The sequence below is a fragment of the Ceratotherium simum genome, chromosome 13, assembly GCF_057802395.1.
Source record: "Ceratotherium simum simum isolate JZ-2026a chromosome 13, ASM5780239v1, whole genome shotgun sequence".
NCBI lineage: Eukaryota > Metazoa > Chordata > Mammalia > Perissodactyla > Rhinocerotidae > Ceratotherium > Ceratotherium simum.
The window spans coordinates 32,790,181-32,799,480 of record NC_141912.1 but is presented as its reverse complement, the minus strand read 5'-3'; the positions used below and the strand labels follow the sequence as shown (position 1 = coordinate 32,799,480).

The following is a 9,300-nucleotide window of genomic DNA, read 5'->3' as shown; positions in this document are numbered from 1 at the left end:
GAGAAAGGAAAATTTATACAATTAGCTAGTATAATCGAAAGATGGTGGACTAGCATCCTAAAGAACCATCTTAAAATCATACAGAATCTTGAGGCAGTTATATAGGGGAAATGGGCAGTGAAGTAGGGGGTTTAGGGATGTTGACCATCTGGTGTGACGAACTTTAAGGCTCCTCATTATTTCTTTCTTTTGTCATTTGTGATGGGTACCAACACAGAGTTTTTCTTTCTGGAGGTCATCATGTTCCTGGGGAACTCAGAGGACAAAGTGGTCCTTATCACAGCTGAGCGATATATGTAAGCAAGAATCATAGAACTAGCACATCATGTATTTTGCAAAAGTGAGAAGTGCCTAATCATCTAGGCTATGTGCAGGCTAGAATGTATTCACAGAGACTAGTGAGTCAGGATCACAGTTACAATATTGCTTCCTTTCCCTAAGATGGCTTCCTTCATGCTAACTTAAGATCTAGCTGTTACACTCCAGGTGTAAAGAGAAAACACCTGTCCCTCCACCTCCATTACCAGGTCGAGCTCACTCTCTGGCATCAAGTTCCCTGGGGGTGAGTTTTCTTCTAGAAGAGTCCGGGGGAGAGGTAAGGGGTGGGCGGCAGGGAGTCCATTTCTGGAAGAGTGATTCCAGTAAGAGGAGGAAAACGGGTTGAGCCCAGCCCGGGGGTCTCTCCCTGGTTTCTTCAGACAGTCCCTGGGCCAGGACTCAGAGAGACACTGTGACAAAGAGCTTTCGGTGCAGGAGGAGAGGGGTCAGGGCAGAGTCGCAGGTCCCCAAACGTGGCTCTCAGGGTCTCAGCCCGAGGGCGATGTCTGGGGCGAGGAAGCTCAGTGTTGGGGAGTCCCCATCTCCCTGAGTTTCACTTCTACCTCTCACTACCTGTCAGGTCCTCCTGCCTGAACACTCACGACGCGGCTCCGGTTCTCACTCCCATTGCGTGTCCGGTTTCTAGAAAAGCCAATCAGCGTCTCCGCGGTTCTGGGTTATAGAGTCTCCACGCACCCGCCAGGACTCAAAGTCTCCCCAGACCCGGAAGATGCCGGTCACGGCGCCCCAACCCCTCTTCCTGCTGCTCTCGGGGCCCTTGGTCCTGACCCAGACCTGGGCGGGTGAGTGCGGGGTCGGGAGGAAATGGCCTCTGCGTGGAGCGGAGTCAGGGGAGGCGCAGCCGGGGCGCAGGACCCCCGGGGAGGGCGCGTCTCCAGGGACACCTGCTCAGATCCCCTCCCCCCACCGTGGCCCCGCCCCGTCCTGACCCCTCCCTCTACTGCCCTTCTCTTCTTCCCACCCCAAGTCCCCGCACTTGTCCGTCCGCCGCCCCTTTTCCGTCTCACGCGCAGTCCACCCTCGGCCTCATCACCCTCGGACCCGGGACCCGCGCCAGGGGAGGAGGGTGGGGCCGGGTCTCAGCCCCTCCCCGCCCCCAGGCTCCCACTCCCTGAGGCATTTCTACCGCCGTGTCCCGGCCCGGCCGCGGGGAGCCCCGCTTCATCGCCGTCGGCTACGTGGACGACACGCAGTTCGTGCGGTTCGACAGCGACGCCGCGAGTCGGAGGATGGAGCCGCGGGCGCCGTGGATGGAGCAGGAGGGGCCGGAGTGTTGGGAGGACGAGACGCGGATCTACAAGGAGCACGCACGGATTTTCCGAGTGGAACTTAACAACCTGCGCGGCTACTACAACCAGAGCGAGGCCGGTGAGCGAGGCGGGCCCGGGTCCCCCATCCCCACGGACACTCCGGGGTCTCCCCGAGTCTCCGGGTCCGAGATTCACCCCAAGGCTGCGGGACCCGCCCGGCCCCGACCCGGGAAGAGCCGGCGAGGGCTTATCCGCGGTTTCTTTTTTTTTTTTTTTTTGTTTATTGCAGTAACATTGCTTTATAACATTGTATAAATTTCAGGTGTACATCGTTATACTTCTATTTCTGCATAGATTACATCATGTTCACCACCCAAATACTAATTACAACCCATCACCACACACATGTGCTGAATTATCCCTTTTGCACTCCTCCCTCCCCCCTTCCCTTCTGGTAACCACCAATCCAATCTCTGTCTCTAAGTGTTTGTTTATTGTTGTTATTATCTACTACTTAATGAAGGAAATCATACTGTATTTGACCTTCTCCCTCTGACTTATTTCACTTTGCATGATACCCTCAATGTCTATCCATGTTGTCACAAATGGCTGGATTTCATCGTTTCTTATGGCTGAGTAGTATTCCATTGTGTATATATATCACATCTTCTTTATCCATTCGTCCCTTGATGGGCACTTAGGTTGCTTCCAAGTCTTGGCTGTTGTGAATAACGCTGCAATGAACACAGGGGTGCATGTATCTTTACGCATTGGTGTTTTCAAGTTATTTGGATATATACCCAGCAGTGGAATAGCTGGATCATATGGTAGTTCTATCCTTGATTTTTTGAGGAATCTCCATACTGTTTTCCATAGTGGCTGCACCAGTTTGCACTCCCACCAGCAGTGTATGAGAGTTCCCTCCTCTCCAACACTTGTTGTTTCCTGTCTTGTTAATTATAGCCATTCTGACAGGCGTGAGGTGATATCTCGTTGTAGTTTTGATTTGCATTTCCCTGATAGTTAATGGTTTTGAACATCTTTTCATGTGTTTGTTGGCCATCTGTATATCTTCTTTAGAGAAATGTCTGTTCAGGTCTTTTGCCCATTTTTTAATTGGGTTGTTAGGTTTTTTGTTGTTGAGATGCATGAGTTCTTTATATATTTTGGAGATTAAGCCCTTATCAGATGTATGGTTTGCAAATATCTTCTCCCAATTGTTAGGTTGTCTCTTCGTTTTGTTGATGGTTTCCTTTGCTGTGCAGAAGCTTTTTAGTTTGATGTAGTCTCATTTGTTTATTTTTTCTATTGTTTCTCTTGCCCGGTCATACATGGTGCTTGAAAATATGTTGCTAAGACCGATGTCAAAGAGCGTACTGCCTGTGTTTTCTTCTAGAAGTTTCATAGTTTCAGGTCTTACATTCAAGTCTTTAATCCATTTGGAGTTAATTTTTGTGTATGGTGTAAGGTAAGGGTCTACTTTCACTTTTTTGCATGTGGCTGTCCAGTTTTCCCAACACCATTTGTTGAAGAGACTTTCTTTTCTCCATTGTATGTTCTTGGCTCCTTTGTCAAAGGTTAGCTGTCCATAGATGTGTGGGTTTATTTCTGGGCTTTTGATTCTATTGCATTGATCTGTGTGTCTGTTTTTGTGCCAGTACCATGCTGTTTTGGTTACTATAGTTTTGTAGTATATTTTGAAATCAGGGAGTGTGATACCTCCAGCTTTGTTCTTTTTTCTCAGGATTCCTTTAGCTATTCGGGGTCTTTTGTTGTTCCATATAAATTTTAGTACTCTTTGTTCTATTTCTGTGAAAAATGTTGTTGGAACTTTGATAGGGATTGCATTGAATCTATAGATTGCTTTAGGAAGCATGGACATCTTAACTATGTTAATTCTTCCAATCCAAGAGCCCGGAATATCTTTCCATTTCTTTGTGTCTTCTTCAATTTCTTTCAGCAATGTTTTATAGTTTTCTATGTACAGATCTTTCACCTCTTTGGTTAAGTTTATTCCTAGGTATTTTATTCTTTTTGTTGCAATTGTAAATGGGATGGTATTCTTAATTTCTCTTTCTGCTACTTCGTTGTTAGTGTATAGAAATGCAACTGATTTTTGTATGTTGATTTTGTATCCTGCAACTTTACCATATTCGTTTATTACTTCTAAAAGTTTTCTGGTGGATTCCTTAGGATTTTCTATATATAAAATCATGTCATCTGCAAATAGTGACAGTTTCACTTCTTCCTTTCCAATTTTGATCCCTTTTATTTCTTTCTCTTGCCTGATTGCTCTGGCTAGGACTTCCAGTACTATGTTAAATAGGAGTGGTGAGAATGGGCATCCTTGTCTGGTTCCTGTTCTTAGAGGGATAGCTTTCAGTTTTTCACCATTGAGGATGATATTAGCTGTGGGTTTCTCATATATGGTCTTTATTATGTTGAGGTACTTTCCTTCTACACCCATTTTATTCAGAGTTTTTATCATAAATGGATGCTGTATCTTGTCAAATGCTTTCTCTGCGTCTATTGAGATGATCATGTGATTTTTATTCTTCATTTTATTAATGTGGTGTATTACATTGATTGATTTGCAAATGTTAAACCATCCCTGCATACCTGGAATAAATCCCGCTTGATCCTGCTGTATAATCTTTTTAATGTATTATTGTATGTGATTTGCTAGTATTTTGTTGAGGATTTTTGCATCGATGTTCATCAGTGATATTGGCCTGTAATTTTCTTTTTTTGTGTTGTCTTTGTCTGGTTTTGGTATCAGGGTGATGTCAGCTTCATAGAATGAGTTAGGGAGCTTCCCCCCCTCCTCAATTTTTTGGAAGAGTTTGAGAAGGATAGGTATTAAGTCTTCTTTGAATGTTTGGTAGAATTCACCAGGGAAGCCGTCCTGTCCTGGACTTTTATTTTTGGGGAGGTTTGTGATTACTGTTTCGATCTCCTTACTGGTGATTGGTCTATTCAAATTCTCTAGTTCTTCTTGATCCAGCTTTGGAAGGTTGTATGATTCTAAGAATTTATCCGTTTCTTCCAGATTGTCGAATTGATTGGCATATAGCTTTTCATAGTAGTCTCTTATAATCTTTTGTATTTCTGAGGTGTCTGTTGTAATTTCTCCTCTTTCATTTCTGATTTTACTTATTTGAGCCTTCTCTCTTTTTTTCATGGTGAGTCTAGCTAAAGGTTTGTCAATTTTGTTTATCTTTTCAAAGAACCAGCTCTTGGTTTTATTAATTTTTTCTATTGTTTTTGGTCTCTATTTCATTTATTTCTGCTCTGATTTTTATTATTTCCCTTCTTCTACTGATTTTGGGCTTTGTTTGTTCTTCTTTTTCCAGTTCCTTTAGGTGCATTGTTAGATTGTTTATTTGAGATTTTTCTTGTTTGTTGAGATAGGCCTGTATTGCTATAAACTTCCCTCTTAGAACCGCTTTTGCTGTATCCCATAAATTCTGGCATGTCGTATTTTCATTTTCATTTGTCTCCAGGTATTTTTTGATTTCTTCTTTGATTTCTTCGTTGACCCAGTCGTTGTTCAGTAGCGTTTTGTTTAATCTCCACGTATTTGTGGCTTTTCTGATTTTCTTCCTATAGTTGATTTCTAGTTTCATACTGTTGTGGTCAGAAAAGATGCTTGGTATTATTTCAATCTTCTTAAATTTATGGAGACTTGTTTTGTGGCCTAATATGTGATCAATCCTGGAGAATGTTCCCTGTGCATTTGAAAAGTACGTGTATTCTTTGGTTTTTGGATGGAATGCTCTGTATATGTCTACTAGGTCCATCTGTTCTAGTGTGTCATTTAAGGCCAATATTTCCTTATTGATCTTCTGTTTGGATGATCTATCCATTGGTGTAAGTGGAGTGTTAAAGTCCCCTACTATTATTGTGTTACTGTCTATTTCTGTTTTTATGTCTGTTAATAATTGCTTTATATATTTAGGTGCACCTACATTGGGTGCATAGATATTTACAAGTGTTATATCCTCTTGTTGGATTGTTCCCTTGATCATTATGTAATGCCCTTCTTTGTCTCTTTTTACAGCTTTTGTTTTAAAGTCTATTTTGTCTGATATGAGTACTGCGCGGTTTCATTTTCAGTTTAGGTTTGATCAGTGAGAGTCGGATGGGGGCGGGGCCGAGTTGGCGGGGCTGACCGCGGGGCGGGGTCAGGGTCTCACACCCTCCAGGCGGTGTTTGGCTGCGATGTGGGGCCGGAGAGGCACCTCCTCCGCGGGTACAGTCAGTTCGCCTACATCGCCCTGAACGAGGACCTGTGCTCCTGGACCGCGGCGGACACGGCGGCTCAGATCACCCAGCGTAAGTTGGAGGCGACCGGTGCAGCACCACAGGAACTACCTGGAGGGCGAGTGTGTGGAGTGGCTCCGCAGATACCTGGAGAACGGGAAGGAGACGCTGCAGCGCGCAGGTACGAGCGTCCATGGGGCCTCCCGATCTCCTCTCCGGGTGGGCCTGGCATCCCATAGAGAGAGGAGGAAAATGGGATCAACACCTGAACATGCCCATCCTGTAGGTCAGGAGACTGAGTCTGCCAGGGATTTCAGATCCGGTACCAGAGAATGACTACCCCAGAGGACCCGCCTTCCTCTCAGGGACATTAGGGGGTCCAGTCTCTTCGGGGATGGAAGGGGAAGCCATCCTAGAAATAACTGACAAGCGGTTCCCTTTGACTCTCCAGCAGCTCTGGGACTTTCTCTCTCAGGCCATGTTCTTCGGCCCCACACCCTATTTGTTTGAGGTCTGACCAGGTTTTCTGAGTCATGTCGCCTCCACCCAGGTCAGGACCAGAAATCCCTTTACTCCCCTTCGGAGACCTGCCTCCTACTCTGGGCCGTCTCACCCTGATTCCAGAAATTTCCAAGGAGTGGAGATTATTTCAGGTCTTTGTGTCCAAGCTGGTGTCTGGGTTTTGTGCTCTGTTCCACCACCCCAGTTGTCCTGTCCATTCTCAGGATGGTCACATGAGTGCTGCTTCAGTGGCCCAAATGGATGCAAAGTTCCTGAATTTTCTGATCGTTCTCCTCAGACCCCCCCAAAGACATGTGTGACTCACCACACCATCTCTGACCGTGAGGTCACCCTGAGGTGCTAGGCCCTGGGCTTCTACCCTGCGGAGATCACCCTGACCTGGCAGCGGGACAGGGAGGACCTGACCCAGGACAGGGAGCTTGTGGAGACCAGGCCTTCAGAGGACGGAACCTTCCAGAAGTCTGCTGCCGTGGTGGTGCCTTCTGGAGAGGAACAGAGATACACGTGCCACGTGCAGCACAGGGGGCTGTCTGAGCCCCTCACCCTGAAATGGGGTAAGGAGGGAGACGTGGACTCAGAGCCTATTCTCAGGGAAATCAAGAGCCTTTCTGCAGACCTTCAGCAGCGTTAGGAGTGAGGCCTGGGGTCAGGGCCTTCAACTTCCCTTCCCTTCCCAGACCCGCCGCCTCAGTCCACCATCCCCACTATGAGCATCATTGCTGGCCTGGTTCTCTTTGTGGTCACTGGAGCTGTGGTGGCTGGAGCTGTGATCTGGAGGAAGAAATGCTCAGGTAGTGAAGGAGTGTGGTCTGAGTTTTCTTGTCCCACTGTGGGGGGCTTCAAGCCCAGGTAGAAGTTTGCCCTCCCTGGTTAATGAGAAGTCCCATCCACAGGCACATGTGCTTTCCTAGTCTGGGACCCTGTTTGCTAACGCTTACTCTTTAGTAAAGCACATGTGAGAATGAAGGACAAATTCATCACCATGATGAGTCTGGCGATGAGGACCTGATTCCTAGCAGTCACAGGACAGAGGGGAAGGTGACCCCTTCTGGGGAAGGGGAAGTCATAGGTCACAGGTCATGAGGGCAGTTCATCCAGTCCGCACACATGTACTTTCCTATGTTTCCTGATCCTGCCCTGGGTCTTAATCACAGTTCTGGAAACTTTTCTGAGGTCCAGGACTAGGGGATTCCTTTAGGACCTCATGGCCCTGCCTCCTCCCTGGTTTCTCACAGGACGTTTTCTTCCCACAGGTGGAAAAGGAGGGAGCTACACTCAGGCTGCAAGTAAGTATGGAGGGGGGTGATCCCTGAGACCCTTGTGATAGTGTAGATGGGAGCCCATAGGGGAGCTCACCCACCCCATAGTTCCTCCTGTAGTCTCATCTCTGTGGGCTCTGACCATGTCCTGCTTTTTTCCATCCCAGGTAGTGACAGTGCCCAGGGCTCTGATGTGTCTCTCAAGGCAGGTGAGACCCTGGAGGGCTGAGATGATGAGGGGTTGGGGCAGGGGGGACAGGACTAGGTTATGGGGATTCTTTGATTGATCAGGACATTTTAAGCATGCAGTGGGCTGTTCAGAATGTCACCAATTACAGTGAGTGACTTAAATTTGTTCATAATTATTTTCTTCTATAGCGTGAGACAGCTGTCTTGTGGGGGGCTGAGTGATGCAAGATTTGTTCCTGTCCAACCACATTGTGACTTCAGGAATCTGTGACTTCTGTTTCCACAAAGGGCATCTGAGTGTGTCTGCGTTTTATTAGCATAACGAGAGGAAGTGGAGAGACAGGTCTCCCTTGTGACCCCCTCCCCACACTGACCTGTGTTCTCTTTCCTGATCGACTTTCCTCTTCCAGCAGAGGCAGGGCTGGGCCATCTCTATCCCTGTCTTAATTTCTTGTTGCACTGAGCTATAACTTTTTACTTCTTTATTGAAAGTAAGAATCTGGATATGAACTTGTTTTTTCAAATTCTTGCCGTGAGGGATTGGTGGATTAATTAAAGGAGAAGATTCCTAAAATTTGAGAGGGGAAATAAATGGAAGCACTGAGAACCTTCCAGAATCCGTGTGTTCGCTGTGCTGTCTGTTGCAGGTAGAGACAGGAGAAGGCTGTGAGGAGCTGACTGTGGATGGGGCCTGTGTCCAGTCAGTGCTCAGTGCATTGTGGGCTTTGACATGGTCACTCCTAGGCTAGATCATCTCTCTCCTCCTTTGTCCTTGTCCCTTCAGTAGAACCTTGTCCCACCAGGACCTGTGTTCACAAGGACTCAGATATCACCTGGGCCTTGTGTCTCTAGGACCGTGGACACTGAGGGCTTCCTGTGGGCGGGACAGCCTAGGCTCAGGCCTGGGTCCAGCTCTCAGCACCTCTTTTGGGTGTTCATTTGTTGTTTCTTTGTTTTTGTAGAGGATTAGGCTGTTCTTGTCCTTGTGTATGAGTTCTGGTCATTCTCCTCTGGGTGTCCCCTGTCTCTGACAACAGCAGGAGTCGTTTGGCCTGTCATTGTCCCCACAAGGCCAGGTGGCCCTGCACACAGGTGTCTGGTGTCCAGAGATGAATTTTCAGACTTGTCCAGCTTTGTCCTCCTTCCAGGGCTTGATTGTCATTTCCACCTTTTCCCACCTTCTCAAAGGAGCCAGATTCTGGAATTAGGGAGGAGGGATCCCATAATTTCTCATCCTAGATAGGTTTATGTTGGGATTCTTCTGCTCTGCAGCCTGCCATCTCTCCTGGTCCTTAGCTCTGGTCCTCCTAGTGCTGGCTCCAATCCAAAATCGCGATGTATAAAGCAGAGTCTACTTTAGATTTATGTTTGGTTGGAAAATCTGACTCATAGGTCAAGGATTGTTGTTTTCTGAAGCGAGAAATGTAATTGCATGCTGTGGTGTGCAGGAGGGTTGGTATGGGAGGGAGAGATGGAGA

General features: G+C 47.0%; 1 pseudogene across 1 annotated transcript; it reads left to right on the top strand.

The window, feature by feature from the left end:
- The first annotated feature begins 1,048 nt into the window (after nucleotides 1–1,048).
- Nucleotides 1,049–8,433, top strand: LOC147915670 (patr class I histocompatibility antigen, A-126 alpha chain-like; annotated as a pseudogene). Its single transcript, XR_015553878.1, has 8 exons — nucleotides 1,049–1,121; nucleotides 1,456–1,707; nucleotides 5,778–5,924; nucleotides 6,578–6,928; nucleotides 7,052–7,165; nucleotides 7,628–7,660; nucleotides 7,801–7,842; nucleotides 8,012–8,433. The product of XR_015553878.1 is annotated as a patr class I histocompatibility antigen, A-126 alpha chain-like (transcript).
- Nucleotides 8,434–9,300: the final 867 nt, after the last annotated feature.